This window comes from Lissotriton vulgaris, chromosome 8 (assembly GCF_964263255.1).
Source record: "Lissotriton vulgaris chromosome 8, aLisVul1.2, whole genome shotgun sequence".
Lineage (NCBI taxonomy): Eukaryota > Metazoa > Chordata > Amphibia > Caudata > Salamandridae > Lissotriton > Lissotriton vulgaris.
The window spans coordinates 1,025,084,809-1,025,098,464 of NC_141696.1; positions in this window are offsets into that span (position 1 = coordinate 1,025,084,809).

Below are 13,656 nucleotides of genomic sequence, written 5' to 3' on the forward strand. Positions count from 1 at the left end.
TTCCTTTATTATCAAGTTCTCTTTGCCTTTAAGTTGTTTTAGAGCATTCCTTTCATTAACCCCTTCGAAGCTAATGACGAGCTGGGCTCGTCATGGCGCTTACCTGCCGTGCGCGGATGACAAGGCCAGCTCGTCATGATTGATGGTGTTTTACATTTTTTAGCGCAGGACGGGAAAACACCTAGCAGCCATGTGGTTAATATTCAGATTATCTTTCCTACCCAAAGGCTGACCACAGGTTTTATCTTCAAGTTTGTATAGTTCGTCAGTGACCGTTTTATAGAAACAATCTATGAGTGTATCAGCTGTAGTAGTAGGAGAGAAAGTGGATTTGTTTCTGAGACCACTGTCAGTGTAAATATTGCTTTCAATTCCTAAGTCAGACATTAAGTTGTTAGTTTCTGATGGGATGCTCTGCTTCTGAAAATGCTACTTCCAATCCAACTCTGCATAGTAAGAGGGCGAGTATCAAATAAATGGATTTGTGCGATTTGGGGATGTGTGACTAGCAGTACTTAATCATTAAATCATGTTTTTTCTTCACATGCTGGAAACCGTACTCATGAGAACACTTGGATGGTGTCTGTGATGAAGGTGAAGAAGATGAATAATCATGTCACGCTGGAAAGACTGTTGGATGTTGCCAAAGAAGCATCATTCAGGTAAGTCGGTGACTAGAAGGTATACCAAATCTGTTGACCTCCTGGGAAGCATCTTGGTATACGCTCTAGGAATCCGGATCTAGTTTTTACTCTTTCAACAAGAGGAGCACAGGGTCAGGTTATAGACATACTCTTTTTTTCCCTCCTAAGTGGACTAGGAACTTCAACAATAGTCAACTACACGTTTAGCTTAGGGACAGCTTGTTGGTTCAAGGCAACCTCCGTCTGCTTTGGTTTCTCCCGGCTGTACCAACAATGTTTAGTAAAGGGTCAGATTATAGGCACGCTCTCTCTCTTTTTTCCCCTCTAGGTGGACCGGGTCTTCAACAACCGTCAAGTACACATGTTTAGCCTAGGGACAGCTTGTAGGTTTATGGCAGCTTGCCTTGTGCTAATGCCCTCACTGAGGTGCTTTTGGTGGCAGGAGACCCACAGCACCACTTTGTACAGTTGGTTCAAGGCAACCTCCGTCTGCTTTGGTTTCTCCTGGCTGTACCAACAATGTTTAGTAAAGGGTCAGATTATAGGCACACTCTCTCTCTTTTTTCCCTCTAGGTGGACCGGGTCTTCAACAACCGTCAAGTACACATGTTAAGCCTAGGGACAGCGTGTAGGTTTATGGCAGCTTGCCTTGTGCTAATGCCCTCACTGAGGTGCTTTTGGTGGCATGAGACCCACAGCACCACTTTGTACAGTTGGTTCAAGGCAACCTCCATCTGCTTTGGTTTCTCCTGGCTGTACCAACAATGTTTAGTAAAGGGTCAGATTATAGGCACGCTCTCTCTCTTTTTTCCCTCTAGGTGGACCGGGTCTTCAACAACCGTCAAGTACACATGTTTAGCCTAGGGACAGCTTGTAGGTTTATGGCAGCTTGCCTTGTGCTAATGCCCTCACTGAGGTGCTTTTGGTGGCAGGAGACCCACAGCACCACTTTGTACAGTTGGTTCAAGGCAACCTCCGTCTGCTTTGGTTTCTCCTGGCTGTACCAACAATGTTTAGTAAAGGGTCAGATTATAGGCACACTCTCTCTCTTTTTTCCCTCTAGGTGGACCGGGTCTTCAACAACCGTCAAGTACACATGTTTAGCCTAGGGACAGCTTGTAGGTTTATGGCAGCTTGCCTTGTGCTAATGCCCTCACTGAGGTGCTTTTGGTGGCAGGAGACCCACAGCACCACTTTGTACAGTTGGTTCAAGGCAACCTCCGTCTGCTTTGGTTTCTCCTGGCTGTACCAACAATGTTTAGTAAAGGGTCAGATTATAGGCACGCTCTCTCTCTTTTTTCCCTCTAGGTGGACCGGGTCTTCAACAACCGTCAAGTACACATGTTAAGCCTAGGGACAGCTTGTAGGTTTATGGCAGCTTGCCTTGTGCTAATGCCCTCACTGAGGTGCTTTTGGTGGCAGGAGACCCACAGCACCACTTTGTACAGTTGGTTCAAGGCAACCTCCGTCTGCTTTGGTTTCTCCTGGCTGTACCAGCAATGTTTAGTAAAGGGTCAGATTATAGGCACACTCTCTCTCTTTTTTCCCTCTAGGTGGACCGGGTCTTCAACAACCGTCAAGTACACATGTTTAGCCTAGGGACAGCTTGTAGGTTTATGGCAGCTTGCCTTGTGCTAATGCCCTCACTGAGGTGCTTTTGGTGGCAGGAGACCCACAGCACCACTTTGTACAGTTGGTTCAAGGCAACCTCCGTAAAAGGTACTCAAAAAATCTTTACATATACTATACTACAGATTTGAACTATAAAGAATGAACAAAAAAAGAATAAACTTTTTTTTATTTTTTACATTTTTATATTTTTTTTGTTTTTTTTAATTTTTTTTATAACTGTTACTTACTCAACCTACAACTACTTCAAATAAACTGCAAACACTGAAATATTTAAAATAGTAATATAGTAATAATAATGTAAAATATTATGATAGTTATGAAGAAAATTGTAAGGCAACAAAAAGCTAGTTCTGTTCCTCCTGAACACTAGGAGAGGGATGACAGTGACTTAACTGGGGATAACATTGCTCATGAACACCAAGTTTACAGGCAGGACACCAGTGGCGGGACCTTTTTCTCCCCCCAGGCTGACTCCTGTCAGAGCACACAGCACAGTCTCTCTCTTTTCGCCCAGGCAACAGCGCAAAGCCGTGCTCCTCACTACAAAGAGAAAGTAGTGGTGTTGTAGGTATTTGTTCTTGAGAGAAACCATCCTGCCGTAGACAAAGTGCCTCTACGAGACTCACTATAAAACTGTGGCGACTCTGAACATTGCATGGATCAGTATTCAATTTATACAATTCGTAAGCATTCATGATCGACACATCAATCAGATTACGCCAAACCTTGGACCAGTATTTGTGTGTTGATCTCTCTGCTGCGAATTCGTATATTTTGCGGTCGCTTACATCAACCCCACCCATTCCTTTATTGTAGTCTAGAATGACTTGAGGTTTGATGATTGACTTCCCAGACCTTGTCTGTACAGTCACATCATCTGCTAGGCTAGAGGTGGACAGCAGTAGAACAGGCTTGCGTTGGCTTTTCTTTTCTCTAAAGGCGCATGCCAATACCCCTTTCTTTCTCATATACTTAGACATTTCTGCCTGCAATTTGGCCCTTGCAATCTCTGGAGGCAGCCCTTTAGAGTTTGCCCGCACTGTGCCTGTTAATAGAGTTTTGTTCTCAAGTAGCTCCTCCGCTAGACTGACACTTGTGTAATAGTTATCAGTCATTAGATGATACCCTTTACCTAGTAAATCACATGAGCGGAGAAGACTCATCACCTTGTTGAACACAAACCCCTTTTCTGTTCCTATTGTTTTATCCTTCCCAGTATATAAATCTACATGAAGGACATAACTGTTACTGCTGTCACATACCTCAAATTTCTTAATGCCAAACCTAGCATGCCTTTTATTAGGCATGTATTGAATGTAAGCCACCCTATTTTTCATGCCAATCATTGATTCGTCAATGCAAATCACCTGATGTGGCACATAGTACCGCTTGAAAGCATGGTTAAATGAATCAAGTACTGGCCTAATCTTATGCCACGGGTCATAACCTTCAACTCCCCTCACCTTTGCCGTGGCATTGTCATTTATGTGAAGCATTCTTGTGACAATAAGGTATTGCCACAATGGCATGACTTGCCCAAAGAAAGGTGTGGCCTGAGAAGGGTGTGACAAATCCCAGTAATGTTTCACGTTACGTTTCTTTATGAGGCCCATGTTAATAGATAAACCAATCCATTTTTTCAAGAGGCCTACAGTCAAGCCCCCATTCATCCATCGACGTAGCCGTGAATGGGGATGCTCACTGATCCAGTTTGCCATTTTGTCCAGCAAATCTCTTGCATATTTGTTTGTTTCACGAACTATGTGTACAAGCAGTTCCATAGTTAAAAACAATTGCAAATATGCAACTGGGGGGGAATTTCTTGGTGGAACTTTCCGGACTCCTGGATTCCTCACAATAAACTCAATACCATAATTGTTATTATCATTGCCTGGTGAAATTTCATCCCAGACAGTCTCATACAGATCTTCTTGAGATAAATCTTCTTCTTCTTCTCCTCCACACTCACCAAGGTCCTCATCACCTACACTCTCTTCCCCACTGCTGGACTCCAGACCCTCCCCAGAATCCACCTCAATGTCACTGTCACCCTCTGAATAAATATCTGGAGCTTCATCCAAACATTTGAACAAAGATTCCTCTGTGTCAATCTTAAATCGTTTGGTGTTCATGTTCTTAATTTGAAAAAATGCACAGGTGAAAAAATTAGCACCCTCCCTGACAAGCCTTAGTTGTGTAACTTCTGTGAGGTAAAAATGATTAACCAACACGTCCTACTCCCCAAAAATTGTTGAGGACTATGGTTAATGTAAAAAAACCAAACCAAACAGAAAAACAATCCAAACCCTCCTTCACACTGCCCAAGTTTTACTTAAAATAATTGAAAAATGAATTCTAACACACCCTATATATTCACAAAAAAAGAATCTGTAGCATTGAAAAAACAAAACAATTATAGATTAGTAATTCTCTCACAAGCTCCTAAAAACCCAACCACTCTCCAGCACACCCAAATCCCTGTCAGAGAAATTTCTGTCAGTGAGGGGGCTAATGTATCTTTTTGGCTGCTCATGGCAGGAGTACGCTGACAGAGAAGAAGGACAAGCAGACACAGTGCACCTTTCAGTGGAAAGAGTCGGCCATTTTGTAATAACTGTTTGAGGTAATTTTTCAAAAGCAACGCAGCCATATATATTTTTCACAAACTGAAAAAGATAGCCTAAAACAAATTTGATATTACCAACATGACGTATTTTTCTTCTGCTAATTCTGCTTATAGCGAAATAGGTATTATACATATATTTTCTCTGCTAATTTTGAATAGCTGATAATACTTTTAATACTGGTGACTGAATTTGTTGTAATGTTAACCTCTACTGTAATGATGGTCTTCTTTCCATTTCCTGATAGTTAATCGCTTTGAATCTTTCCATTGTATCCAGCTTTACTTTTCTTTCTCTGACTGCACAGTGAGAGGAGTTTTTAAAGTGGCTGCATATCTGTGGCTGGACTGGTGCAACCCATACATAGTAGTGATGGAGGCTAAAGACAGGTCTATTCTTAACATTTCAATTGTAAGTGTAATTATAATTGCAATTATTTAGCGTTTACTATCCATGACCAGACGTCAAATCGCTTTTATTTTCCTCCGGAACCCAAAAAGGATTAGTGGTGAATTAGTATTGTGAAAAGTGAAAGTAATTTGAGTGGTGGACATGTTAGTCAGTTATTACAGCACCCCTTTGTACAATTGGTTCAAGGTGCCCTGACTCCCCTTTTAGGTCTCGCCTGTCGATGCGCATGCGCATCGAGCAAGGCGAGAGTATTGCGAGTTATCCACTCTTTATCTGCACTGCAAGGAATCGTGGCGATTCCTTGCAGTGCCCGTGACTTTTAAGGTCAATGCGCATGCGCATTAAGCTTATGCGCATGCGCATTGACCTTAAAAGTCACGGGCGCGTGCATGTCCGTCTTCCCGCCGTCTCGCATTTCCCCTGTCGCACTTCTCCTCCCCCCTCCCCTCTCTTCCCTCCAGCTTGTTTTTGGTTTATTTGACCCGCTCCGCCCCCTCCCCTTCCCGCCGTGTCGCATTTCTCCTCCCCCCTCCCCTCTCTTCCCTCCGGCTTTTTTTTTGTTTATTTTACCCGCCGTGTCGCCGTGTCTCCGATCCTTTCGCTCTCCTCCCCCCTCCCCTCTCTTCCCTCCGGCTTCTTTTTTGTTTATTTTACCCAAAATAATAGAGTAAACCATTAAAACCAATCTAACGTCGGCTCAGGCGCTAGTGAAAAACAGGTTTGGTACACAGATTAAGAAGTTAAAACACGAACTTGGATAAAGAAACTTTACAAAAAGTAAAAAGCACCACGTAGTTTACATAGAACAGAAAAATCATCAATAAAAGAATTTGCAAGCAGTAGCATGTCGCGTCAAGATTGTGCCGTTTAAAACACAAAGGAGGTTCTATCTTACCTTCCTGTTACTGTATTACGGCCGCTCTAACTGCAAGTCAGAAAGAATGCTCTCAAATGCTACTTCCAGTGACCGTAACTAAGAAAAATCCACTATCACTTTCCCTTTGAGTCACCAGGAAACACGCGCTTGGAATGAACTTCACTGCCCCTCCCACAGTTGCAAAAGAGATGCCAAATCACTTCCATGATCACGTGCTCCAATATCTGAGCACATTTCCCGATAAAGTCATCAACATTTGTACATGCCCTAGAGTTTAAATGTATAGCCTCCGTGCGGGTTTGCAACTCGCTTTCTCCGATACACTGCCTGTGGTGCGCCCGCGAGCACCAGTGCACGCTGCCTGTAATGAGCCCGCATTCCTGTGCACGCTGCCTGTAGTGCCCCGCTATTTCACCAGCGCGTCTTTCCCACTCTTACTTTCACCGGTCCACCTGGTATGCAGTTTGCCTGTGTGCGCTAGTACCTGCTGCAGGCATGATTTGAAGCCGATCACCCGCTTTCGCGGGTGCACCTCTGCCTGTTCATGCAGATGCTGCACTCACCCACTGAGGCTCCGGGAAGCGAGCTAGGCTACTTTCCTCTTCGCCGACTTTACATTTAGGAATCCGGTGCAGGGGTGTGTCGCGTACACGGCATGCTTTCTATCTCTCCAGCAGTAAATCTCGCTCAGACAGGTTCTTCCAAAACCCTGCATCCGAGCAGGGTTTTCAGGTGAGACGTTGGTTTCTCAGCAAGTCCTTTCAAGGCTTTTCGACCGTTTAAGCACAGACAGATCATTTTATTTTTGTGCCTCACAGATTCTATCTAACATTCCCAACTCAATGATACTCATTTTATCGACCTCAGATGGATGAAAGGCCCCGCCAGAATTTGAACCTGTGTCGAACACAAACCCCTGCAGTGGATGCATCGGTCCACTGAGCCACCAGAACAGGCACAAAGCACTTAGTAATCTCTTGCTATTAAAATCAATTTAATATGAGCAACATTACAAATGAACTGAAGCTAACAATGTGTGTATTTTTATGTTTTTCCTGCAGTGATAATCAGAGTGTAAAATATTAAATACGTTGCTGTAGATATTTCCTTCCTGCTGACCACTGTTTGTTTTAGAAAAGAAAAAACATAAGACTGGAAAGCCCTCACTCACTCACCCTCAACCCCTCACCCTCAACCCCTCACTCACGCTCACTCTCACTCATCCTCACTCAACCACCCTCAACCTCACTCACCCTCAACCCCTCGCCCTCACTCACCCTCAGCCCCTCACCCTCCCTCACTCACCCTCAACCCCTCACCCTCACTCACCCACCCTCAACCCCTCACCCTCACTCACTCACCCTCAACCCCTCACCCTCACTCACTCACCCTCACTCACCCTCAACCCCTCCCCCTCGACCCCTCCCCCTCAACCCCTCACCCTCACCCTCACTCACCCTCACTCATCCTCAACCCCTCACCCTCAAACCCTCACTCACCCTCAACCCCTCACCCTCAACCCCTCACTCACCCTCACTCTCACTCATCCTCACTCACCCTCAACCCCTCACTCACCCTCACCCTCACTCACCCTCAACCCCTCACCCTCACTCACCCTCACCCTCAACCCCTCACCCTCACTCACCCTCAACGCCTCACCCTCAATCACCCTCAACCCCTCACCCTCACCCACCTTCACTCATCCTCACCCTCACTCACCCTCACTCACACTCACCCTCACCCACCCTCAACCCCTCATCCTCACTCACCCTCAACCCCTCATCCTCACTCACCCTCAACCCCTCATCCTCACTCACCCTCAACCCCTCACCCTCACTCACCCTCAACCCCTCACCCTCACTCACCCCCACTCACCCTCAACCCCTCACCCTCACTCACCCTCACCCTCACTCACCCTCAACCCCTCACCCACCCTCAACCCCTCACCCTCAATCCCTCACCCTCACTCACCCACACTCACCCACACTCACCCTCACTCACCCACCCTCACTCACCCTCACCCTCACTCACCTTCACCCTCACTCACCCTCAACCCCTCACCCTCACTCACCCCCACTCACCCTCAACCCCTCACCCTCAACCCCTCACCCTCCCTCACCCTCATTCACCCTCAACCCCTCACCCTCACTCACCCTCAACCCCTCACCCTCACTCACCCTCAACCCCTCACCCTCAATCCCTCACCCTCACCCACACTCACCCACACTCACCCACCCTCACTCACACTCACCCTCACTCACACTCACACTCACACTCACCCACCCTCACTCACCCTCACCCTCACTCACCCTCACCCTCACTCACCCTCACCCTCACTCACCCTCAACCCCTCACCCTCACTCACCCTCAACCCCTCACCCACCCTCAACCCCTCACCCTCACTCACCCTCAACTCCTCACCCTCAACCCCTCACTCACCCTCACTCACCCTCACCCTCAGCCTCACCCTCACTCACCCTCAACCCCTCACCCTCACTCACCCTCACTCACCCTCAACCTCATGCTAAAGATTTACAAAAAAACCCATAAACAATTCTAAAAGCACTAACTCTAATGCTGCGAGACCTATTGCATTTCTAATGCTTGTTTTGTCTACTTGCTCTGCCATGAATGTTTTGAACAGAGACAGGTTGAGGGCACACTCCCTCTCTCTTTTTCCGCTTCTCGGTGGACCAGAACTTCAACAACCGTCAACTACATATGTTTAGCCTAGGGACAGCTTGTAGGACAGCTTTCCTTGCTTGTAGGACAGCTTTCCTTGAGCTAATGCCCTCACTGAGTTGCGTTTACTGCCAGCAGAGCCACAGCACCACTTTTACAGTTGGTTCAAGGCAACCTCGCTCTTGTTTTGTCTCTCCTGGCTCTGCCAAGAATGTTATTTTTTTAACATATCTTTATTTCACAACATACATTTGAATCATATATTCATAGCACTTAACAAGGATTTAATCAATCACCTTACAGTTATCCCCAGTATGAAATATGACCGCACATGCAACCCCGACTGGAGGTACCACAGGGTTTCAACATGTGTCCATGGGATACTGAGTCTGCCTGTCTGACGTATTCATCCAGATACCTTAATGTTAGTCATTTTTTCTCCCTGTGTGCAGAATACCTCTAAGGGAGTTTCCAGGATACCAGGAAACTGTATAAGATGTTTTGCCATTTTGCAGTGCTTCACATGTGTCTTAGATAGGAACTATTGCAGTGGCCGTTCAACAAAACAAAGGGCAAACTTATAACAACAAACCATCCTAGCAGTGTTCATTCTGGGCTGTATAGTGGGTTCCCAGCAGTTTGTCGTATAAATCGCTTACAACACTCCAGGACCACAGACAACAGAATCCAGTCCCGTGGAACGTCAACCTTTCAAGCCAGAAGCTTCTCTAGTAATGCTTCTTGAGGAGTAAATCTACCCGTCAGGCCTGTTTCCTCCTGGCTGGAACCAGCTGGAGACTGTGCCACCCACTTTAGTTTGTCAGATAAATAATAACATGCGAAGTCAGAGGCTCCCAAGTCTCCGTCAATAGGAGAGCATCGAAGAGTCTCCATTTGCAACCTGTGTTGACCACCATCCCACACCGGCTCTCAAGAAATGTGCCAGGCCATACTGGTCTAACAAGTCTGGTCATCCATATAAGGATTCATAGTATATTTGGAAAGGTCAGCTAGGGCAAAGGGTAAGGAGAGTACCAAAACTGCACCACCAGTGGCACCGGGGCGGCTTAGTGCAGAAGTCAAAGTCGGAGGTTGGCCCAATGCTTTCAAATGGAGACTGGGAATGCCTAGAGCTACACTGCTTGCAGAGAAGTAGATTGGTTGCAGGTGCCAAGCTTTGGGGTTACAAAAGGGGGTGGTGATGGATTAAACCCAGATCTTTTGACTGGGTGTGAGTGTTTGATTGATTCAGATGCTCTGTCCATCACCACCCCCTTTTGTACCGCTTTTGGCCGCCATAAGTGTGGCAGGGTATGCTCAGACGTGAGTCCCTTGCTCACTTTGCCACTGGATTCAAGCAAGCCGGGCTGAAGACGGCTGGAATGCCAGAAACCGGTCCTCGGAAGCTTGTTTCCGGTCCAGGGAAGACATGGCTTGGCAGTTCGGGCTGGACTGTTCCCATGAGGCACAGAGTCAGACTGATTTGCATATAGCCATGTCTGAACTGGGGTGGCAGAGTGGGCTAAAGAACAGTGATGGATTAAACCCAGATCTTTTGTCTGGGCGTGAGTGTTTGATTGATTCAGATGCTATGTCCATCACCACCCCCTTTTGTACAAGTGTTGGGGGTTAGCACAAGCACAGGGGGGGGCTTCAGAGTAGAACCAAACATACACCACCAGGGGCACAGGGGTGGCCAAGTGCAGAATGCCAATTAAGTTCAATGCACCCAATGCTTCTCAAAAGAGTTTCTTCTTTTGCCAAAAAGTCTGCAGGCGTGGCACCGGAGGTTGCAGGCGAGAGACCAATGATAGCAGAGGTAAGTAGAGGTGTAGAGGGTCATATGGGCAGGAAGGATCCAGCCATAATGCATTAATGACATTGAAAAACTTGGAAAAGTGTAATTAAAGGTCAAAGGTCAACAGACATGATCCCCGACACCAATGAAACCAATGAAACCACAAGTATTTATCAAGACAATTACAATAATGCGACACTAGTAACACATTATCCAAGGGTAGTGCGCAATAACGACCTTGATACACCTAAACAAGTATAATTAGAGGTCAAAGGTCATAAAGCATAACCTCCTCCAGCACTATAACTAAGGAGGATGCAGGTATTCATCATTACAATTCCAATAATGCCTCAATTGTAACAAATGATCTAACAGTAATGGATTAAAGGCCATGAAACACTTAGAACAATGTAAATAGAGGTCAAAGGTCAAACCACATGACCCCCTCCCACCAATTTAATGAACAAAAATGTAAGTAATTATCATTACAATTCAAACACTGCAACACTTGTAAACAATGGTCTCACCGTAATGGAATAAACTCCGTATACATCTGCAATAAGGGCAAATAGAGGTCAAAGGTCAAATTTTATGACCTCTACAATAATTTGAACAAGGGAAAAATAGTACTTTGCATGCCGAGTCCAATAATGCCACACTTGTTGAAATTGATCCAAGGGTAACAGAATAAACAGAAAAAAGGTTAAAAAAAGTGTATTTAGGGGTCAAAGGTCACGTTTTTTTCACCTCTTATAAAATTTGACTAGTTGACCTGAGTGATCAGACAACAACCTTTACAAAGATACCTCACTTTGCAAAAACAATTTCACTGTTACAAAGATATATCTTTTGCACACTTCCAGTAGCTACCATTTAGGGTCAAAGGTCAAGGACTGTGACCTTCAGGAGTTATATGCATGAAATCATATGCCAACCATTCACATAATATGCATCACTACTGTGCCTAAAAGTCAGAAAATATATTTTGAGATGTTGAACATATGTCCAATAACAAGATTGAGATCATTATATGAAAAACCCCAACAGACGAAACAGCATGTCGGCCATTTTGTAGCATGTAAAGTGCTGTCAAAAGCAGCAAAAATATGTATTTTCATAAATTTACTAACGGTAGTCTCTGAACCATCCATTTTACTTCTGTGAACCAATTCTGCTAGGCATATAAGTTTAGATTCTGCACAACAATAGAAAAAACATGACAAATGTTTGTGTTTATATCTATGTCATAGTTTGACAAAGAGCCATAAAAACCACAAAAAACAAAATCAAAATCAAAATCTGCCCTATTACCATTGAGCAAACGAACTAATAAATATTTCTGAGTATCTGCTTTTGGAAAACACTATTTTTTTTATTACCCTACCAACGCGGTCATTTACACTTATCATTTTCTCAGTCACCTGGCGGCCATCTTGAATTGTGTCATGTGACTTCAGGGTGTTTTATAAATGTAAGTTTTATATACAAAATAATAGTTCAAGAAGTACTGAAACCAAAAATGTATAGTTTCCCAACATTATAATCATAATTACACAAACTACAGCATGTTAAAGCAAAACACTCCAAAAAGTCATTAAATGGCTTAGCACTGAAGGATTTTCAATGGGCACTAATAGGGTTAAACACACTCAAAATGTTTTCTGCTGTGTGACGTTTCTCCAAACCAAACATGGCTAGTGTTGCATGTTTCCGAGCAGCTTTAAAAGCTTTGTCCGCGTCAACACCTGCGTTTAGCTTTGCTTTAACCCCTGAAAAAGAGACCCAGTGTGCAGTGATGCACATGTAATCAGCGCCTGCGCCACTGGTCCACATGTCTGTTGTCAGATGTATAGTGTGAACAGCACTCTTCTGCAAAGCTGCCTCAATCACCTCCTGAACATCTTCATGTAGTGCTGGAACCGCAACTCGGGCAAAATAGAACCGGCTAGGAACCTTCCATTTAGGGCAGAGCGCTGCCACTAATTCTAGAAAACCAACCCCTTCTACAAAAGAAAAAGGGAGAAGGTCCAGAGCTAGCATTTTAGCCAGCTTAGTGTTATACAGACACGTCAGTGGGTGGTTGCGTTCATATTGTGCTTCTGTAAACAACATCTTTTTAATGTTGCCCTGGACCAAGGATTTACAGGATGATGATGATGATATCTTCGACCCAGTTACGCTCGCTGATGAACTTTTTCGCATTGGTGTATCACTCTCTCCCACACTCTTTGTGTGGCTCACATGGGGTGTGCTGCTGACAGGGGTACTGGGTGTAAGTGAAGGGTTTGACACGTCTTCTTTCTCCTCGTCATCATCAGATGAAACAGCATTACGTGCAATTCGGGCTTCCTTGATCGCCTGTAGGTGCGCAAACCATTTGACAGCGTGCTTTCTTTCAAGATGACCTCTCTGGCCTCCGGTACCATAGTTGGAACCAAACTTACCACGACTAACTTGAAGCTTACACATGCTACAAATGGCTACGTTTTCATTTTTTGGGCAAACACTAAAGAAGTCCCAAACTGCAGACTTGAAATGTCTTTGGGGGCCGGAGGAGGCGGCGATACTGGTGGTGGTGGTCCTGCTGCTAATGCCAGATGAAGTGGAGGATGTGGATTGCCGAACTTCAGTACGTTTTGCACTTTCACCACCACTAATTGAGGTCGAGGTGGATGGAGGTCCCTTCTGGCGACTAAGAAATATGGAAGCGGTAGGTGTTGGTGTACTAGTTAACTCCAATGATTGTGATGTTTCTTCCATTGCCTCCTCGTCGACATCATCATCACGCTCAGCAGCTTCTCGGGATAGGGTCAAAATGTCTCTTTGCTGCATGCCCGCTGGGGCTGCAGTGACCTTTATGATGACTGGCTCGTCGTCGTGAGAGGCTTCATCAGCAGCAGTATCCGTCACTTCTTGTTGAGCCTCATCACACTCCATAGCTATGAGTTTTTCGACGACCTTCCTTTTACGCTTAGGTATCTTTGTCAG